The 6,743-nt window shown below is 45.0% G+C and overlaps 1 long non-coding RNA gene across 1 annotated transcript in view; it reads left to right on the forward strand.

Annotated features, from left to right (window-relative positions):
• Nucleotides 1-3,744: 3,744 nt before the first annotated feature.
• LOC111817247 overlaps nucleotides 3,745-6,743 on the forward strand; it is an 11,789-nt gene continuing 8,790 nt past the window's right edge. The window contains exons 1-2 of the long non-coding RNA XR_002821489.1: nucleotides 3,745-3,755; nucleotides 5,213-5,215. This is a non-coding gene — a long non-coding RNA (uncharacterized LOC111817247). The remainder of the gene's footprint in view (nucleotides 3,756-5,212; nucleotides 5,216-6,743) is intronic.

Here is a 6,743-nt window from a genome sequence, read left to right on the forward strand (position 1 = left end):
AGGTCAGCTTTTCTGTGGATGGCATTTGTTACACTGATGTGCTCTGCAGAAGAATGTGCTGCTGATGCATATGATGCGGAAGACAGCTCAGCTCTTAGGATGATGCGTTCTTCTTCCTAAGCAGGTCCTAAAAGCTGAATCCCAACGGACTTTTCCTATTTTAGCATAAACTTTCACACTTTTAAACCAAATACTAGCTTTAATGTTTCTGCTTCCCACCACTTTTGTGTGTAATTCCACCTGCATCGTGTTCCTTAATTATATTCTTCAGATGTTTCTTCCCTTCAACCTCCTCTTTTTTCTCGCCAGAATGACCCAACCCTCACAATACCATTTTGCATATATATAGGGATATATATGTGTGTGTGTGTGTGTGTGTGTGTGTGTGTGTGTGTTATATTCATATATGTGTATTTTTTTTGTTGTTTATTACTTTGGTCAGATCTTCACTCCCCACTACCAAAACATTTCTAGAAGCACATTTCTCAAATTGACTTTTCACTTTAGAAATTCCAAAAACTTAGCCAATGGGGAGCCCTCTCATTAGGTGCTTGACATCAAATCAAGGGGTTCAGTTCTCACTCACAACTTCAGCGAGGCAGGCAGGCAGAAGGGAAAAGTCTAGAAGCATCTGCAGTGTGCTCCAGTCAGCTGAGACCATCAGCACCACCACCGCTGGGCTCCTCAGGCTGGGCAGGGAGTGGAAGACACACTCGGGATTCTGCTATTAGATCCTATACAACTTGAGGGATTTGCAAGGGAACAATACAATACAGGACACATTTTGCAAATTACATACAAAGGCTGAAGGAAATCTGTCCACATACTAAAGACCAAAGAATCCAGATGAGAACCTGGATGGCAGGATAATGCCCTGCATGAGTCCAGCTGAAGACCTCGAGCTCATAGCATGCCTCCCACATGTGGAGCTGGAAGCCTAGAGTCCCTGACAATGTGTCGTGCGGATCTGCCCTGGGAAGGCCCAAAAGTCAGCGGTAGAAGCTAGAAAGTCTATGCCAGTGGGATGAAGGATCTGTGCTAGCAAGATGAAAGATCTGAAGTGTATCCAGGAAGCAACACTCAACGTAAGAGCCAGAGCTCCCCCAAAGCTCCATAGTCATCCGCAGCAACAGGGAGATCCTGAGCTCCTCCTCTGATGAGAACAAAGTTCACCAGGACAGCCACCATGGCCAGGCCCTCCAGCAGAACACCCCAAGAGAACCAGCAGCCCCCAGCAGCTCCCCACAGCTTCCCCAGCAGCCTCCTTCCAGCTCCTCCAGTGCAGCCTCTTGTGCTGCTGGCAGCCATTCTCAGGCGGGCCTCCCATGACCAGCACACCCTGTAGGATTAATATTCTATATTCTATAATCATGATTACCACATCTATAATGAATTATCCTTTGTTGTTTATGTCATGCAATAGTCCTGTTATTGTTCCCCACAGAAAGCAGAGAAAATGGAATATATGTTTATATATAGGAATGAATTAATTACGTCTGCTCTCAGCGCCACAGAGGCTGGACGGCCTAGGAAACCTGATTTCAGGCTGGAGAGTCAGAGAAGTCAGCAGTGTCTTGATCCAAGAAGCCTGATGCTTCAGAAGGACAGGGAGAGAAGGGACTTGGCACCACTTCAAGTCAAAAGCCAGAGGGCCATGACAGAGCCAGTGATTCAATCCAGGTTCAAAGATATAAAACCTTCTAGTTTTGTGTACAGAAGATTAATAGAAGCAAAAAGTGAACCCATTTAAGAAGGAACAAAGTGGAAAGAGAGAAATGTCCCCCATTTCTCTTGCTTTTTCAGTTCCATCCGGGACCCCAGCCTAGTGGGTGGTGCTAGTTACCATCAGGGAAGGATTTGCAGAGTCACAGCCCACTCTTGCCTGGAAACACCCTCACATGCACAGCTAGAAACATGCTTTTTACACCACATCATTCCTCAATGAGGAGAGTACAACTAACCCAGCACCCTATGGCTGGAACATGACCAAAGTGTGATAACCTCTGCCATTCATTAAATCAGAAAAGGAATCCTCAGGTGGCTGTTGCTAGGACCCGGTGGAGGGATGAATTACAGAGCAGAAAAGTCTTCTAGTGGGCTTACTTTAAGCCCTCTCTGTGACCTTCAAAGCCTGGCTACATGTGAGAGACTCAGCAGGTGGAGCCAACAGGAGGGGCAGCTGGGGCAGCCCAGCCCCACACTTCTGCTTCCCCGGGGAAGTTTTTTTTATAATCGCTTGAATCACTTTGGGAGGGAACTCAGTATACTGCTGACAGTAATAAATTGCAACATCCTCAGGCTCCAGGCTGCTGATGGGAAGGGTGAAGTCTGACAGCCGCTGAACCAGGTTGGGATGCCCGTGGCCCTGGTGGAGGCACCAGAGATGAGGAGCTTGGGAGCCTGCCCGGCTTTCTGCTGGTACCAGGCTAGGTAGCTGCTCACACTCTGACTGGCCCTGCAGCTGAGAGTGGCTGTTTCTCCTGAAGGAAAAGCCAGGGAGGCTGGAGACAGGGTCAACTGGGTTTGTCCAGTGCAGTATGAGATAGAAAAAATAAAACAGTAATGTCCACCATGTAATCTACGGCATACCAATTGAATTCTCACCAGGGCTAAGCTCATTGATCTCCACTGAACTTTAATTATTATGCTTATTAAACAGCGCTGCTAGTACTGTACATAGAAGCCAACACTGAGTTTTCATAGATATGCAGAAGTATCCCACACAACCCTCACCTGGGACCCAGAGCACCAGGACACAGAGGAGTGGAGCCAGGACTTCCATGGTGCACGCTTGGTCCTCCCTGGTGCAGATCGTCCCAGAGGTCCAGCCCAGGCCATGATATTGGCTCCACAGAGCAGAGGGGATTGGGTGGGGCATGCAAAACAGCAGGACCCGGATGAGCTGAGAGTGCAGCTGCACCCATGCTGGTCTCTTGTCATCCATATGTGAGCAGGCCACGCCCAGGTGGTCAGGATAGAAGGTCCTTGGATCAGCCTGAGCACAGAGCTTCTTCTCTGCTCTCGCAGATCTTGATCCTGGTGTCTTCCTGTCTGGCCAAACCTCTAGACTCAGCCAGACATGCTCAGTACAAACCTACTAAGCCCTGGTTCTCTTCAGTTCGGCTGTGTCTCATCACCTGCACCTACGTACTCACCCAGTTTATGACAACAGCATTATTGTAATTATTTAAGTCCAGTTATGCTAAGTGTGTATCCTAAGTGCCTGATTGTGTAGGGTTGAAATAAGTCTCTGCATGACATTTGTCCTCCAGATACTGCTCTCCTGTGTGTGCTTGCTTCCTTCCCAGGGTCCCTAGTGCAGCCACACCCTCGTGGGAATTTTCAAAGGGCAGCATTCATTGAGGCTTAGTAGCATAGGTCAGAGGATGACCACAACCCCGCAGATGACCACCCTGGGTCCCTCTTTCCTCAGCTCCCTGGCCCCATTTCACTGAACTCAGCAGCAGGGCTTTCTGCGCAGCCAGGAGCTGCCCCCTGGGTGGTTCTCCGCATCACCCTACTGCGATGAGCAGTTACTAGAACATAAAAAAATAAATCAAAGGCCTAGACCAGTCACAAAAATTTTAAGGAATAAAAAAGAATATGAATAAAATTCCATTGTGTGAGTTGCATAGGGAATGGGGATGTAGCTCAATAGTAGAGCACTTGCCTAGCGTGCATAGGACCCTGGCTTGACCTCCAGCTTTGCAACAGTGGGCGGGCTCTATCATAGAACTTGAGAAGGACAGTGTAGTGTACTGCTCCAGAGGAACAAAGATAAATAAGCTGAAGAAGCAAAAGGAAGGGGCCAGAAAAAGTTCCGCATAGACACAATCATTTAGACACTATCATTTCTTCAAAGATATGAAAGGAAATTAAAATGGCTTAATTATGCCATTTTTGAAAAAAAATGGTCAGGAGCAATTGGAAATGAATATGAAATTAAGTGCATGTTGGAAAATATTGATATGTATGACATCATAAAAATATAAATTAATAGAATATCCTAGTCAACAGGTAGGAGTCAGTAAGCTTCCAGAGAAAGCACAGGAACAAAGCTTCAGGCCTAATAAGCACCATTTAAACAGGGTACAAACACGCACATACAATCACAGCAGAGAAACATTGATCAGTTGGACTTCAAGCCTCAAATAAAAGGAAAGAAGCCCCATGTTCCTGTGCCAGAGAAATAAATGCTGTTACAATATTCACACCATCTACAGTGAATCACAGATTCAGTGTGACTTTCAATTTTTTTCTTTTCATTTTTCTCTTTTTCTTGGTATCAGGAATGGAACTCAGAACTTAACACGAGCTAGGCAGGGCCTGAGCTACCGAGCTATATTCCAGCCCAATTCAGTGTAATTTCTATCAACATTACACTGGGAAACTTACCATGGGATAACAAACTGTCCTGAATAGTCAAAGTTTTTTCCTTCATGGTTAGAAACCAATTTCCTGCCCACCCCATTGTCTTTTCAAACTCAGGTCTATTAGGTGTCACTCTCTGTTAGATTTTCCTTCTCTAGAATTGCATTCAAACATCTATACAGCTTCTGTTCCTCAGTTGCGTTCTATTTTTATGTAGCAGTTGTTTGCTCTGTCAATTCCTATTGTTCATGTACTAATTATGTGATCTTCTTTATCTCTGACTAGTATTTGATGGATGGTCATGTCATAATTTATTCCTTCATGTGCTGAAGACCATTGATGTAGTTTTCACTTCAGGCTAGTATGAACAAAGCTAGTTTGAAGAAGTTTACACAAGCTGTTTTCAAGTACTTTAGTCAAAGACCTAAAAGTTCTCCTGTTGGGTGTGCCACTCTGACAATAGGTTTTCAAGACTCAGCCAAGCAGTGCTCCTAGAAGGTCACATGGTCATCTTTTCCACCAGGAACTGATCAGCGTTTCCAATGTTCGCACTACTTGCTTTTTCAGACTTTATTCCATCGATTCACAATAGTAACATGATGGAGTGGAGGTCATTGAGACATTTGTTAATGGCTATTTTTACGTGCTTGGTGTGTTTTAGAATACAAAAACTAATCTTAATTCATGCATCCTATTGAAAAGGCAAAAAATTAGTAAAGAAAACCTGGGGAGTAGGTGTAAATCCAAACACCCTGTCAGTGGGGTGAGGAAGCAGGGAATGGACTGTACAGAAAATGCTTTCTGCTGCTGAATCTGAGATTTTTCTGGGGAGAAAAAAAAGAATGTGCCACCTGCACACTGTGTCCCCGTAATGACTGCAGCCTCCTCTACTGCCACTATCTTGATTAGGAAAAGGAAGAGCATGGTGTCGGTCCTGTGCGGGCCATGACAAATCCTGCTGTTGGCCCAAGAATTCAGTCTCAGCCCACACTGGCCTGAAGTGCTGTGTTTATGTGAGGCGCTCGAGAGTCCCCATCCTCGAAAGCACATGTGGAGATGTACAACTCAGGAAGGAGACATTGTTCTCAGGATGAAAAGAAACCTCTTTTTTTTCCTTCATTGCTCACAAAACATATGAACAGGAGGAGCAAAGGGACCTTCCCTGCCCAGCACAGAAAGACACTCACCTGGGTTTGGTGAAGCAGTGAATGGCCCTGAATAATATAGAAAAGAACACCGTGAGCTCTTGGGTCCCACCTGGAGATTAACTCATTGTACGGGTATCAGCATTTATGTCAAGGATGTATCCACAAAATTGACTTGAAATAAACATGAATTGAAAAATTACTCTGCATGTCTTCAATTACAATAGACTCTTAATATTCAGCCCAAGTAACCTGGACCCTTCTGGTGACCTCTGAGATACAATCAGTACTATGAAAACGCCACCGTGTTGCATAGCAAAGCATCTAACACCTTCACTAAGCCAGGATGTTTGCAATGATTATAGATGATGTGAAGATAGTCTTGGGGTAGCTATGTGTATTTCCTATTATTTTTTATTGCCATGTCCCATAGCAGTATATTCTGAAGTTAGCTTTTGAAAATATTCACAGTGTAAATTTCAAGATCTTATTCTTCCAGAAAAGGAAAAACTCTAGCTATGGTTAGACATGATTGGCTCACAGAAATTGGAGGACAAAAGAGAGGCAAAGGTGGAAGACAGTGGACAGTGTTGTTCAGGGAAATGAAACCTTGCATCACACCAATAACCTGGCCACACGTCATCACCCCGTTGCATTGTGGTAAAATGTTCAACAGCTAGAGTCAATCTTGATGGGAACTCTTGGCTTTGAGTTGAAATCTATCTTGATTGATTGCAACAAAATTGCAATTTATGCTAGTGAAGTTTAGATGTAGGGGCAGGGGTATGAAAGACACATGGGCACTTTAAATTTTGCTGTCTGTATAGATCTGCAAATGATAATAGCCACTAAAAATGATTCCTTGGAATTCATAGAAGAGCTCATCTGTTGTTGCCAGGTGAATACAAAATGATCCGCAATCCACAGGACTCCAGTGTACTTATTGGATTGGTGTCCTTCATTACATCAGGATTGTGAAACTGAAAAGAAAGTTAGGACATAGAGGAGCTTCCTGGGACGCTTCCACCCATTCCTTCCCGGGACCTTCCAAGCCCGGCTGCATATGGGGAACTTGCTCTGCGGTTGGAGACACCAGCAGGAGCCGCTGGGCAGCCCAGCCTCACACTTCTGCTTCCTGGTGGTTTATGTCATGGGGCGGATCACTGTGCGAGGGAAGTTATTATACTGCTGACAGTAGTAAGTTGCAGCATCTTCAGCCTCCATAGC

Source organism: Octodon degus, unplaced genomic scaffold (assembly GCF_000260255.1).
Source record: "Octodon degus isolate 3935 unplaced genomic scaffold, OctDeg1.0 scaffold00052, whole genome shotgun sequence".
In the NCBI taxonomy this organism is placed as follows: Eukaryota; Metazoa; Chordata; class Mammalia; order Rodentia; family Octodontidae; genus Octodon; species Octodon degus.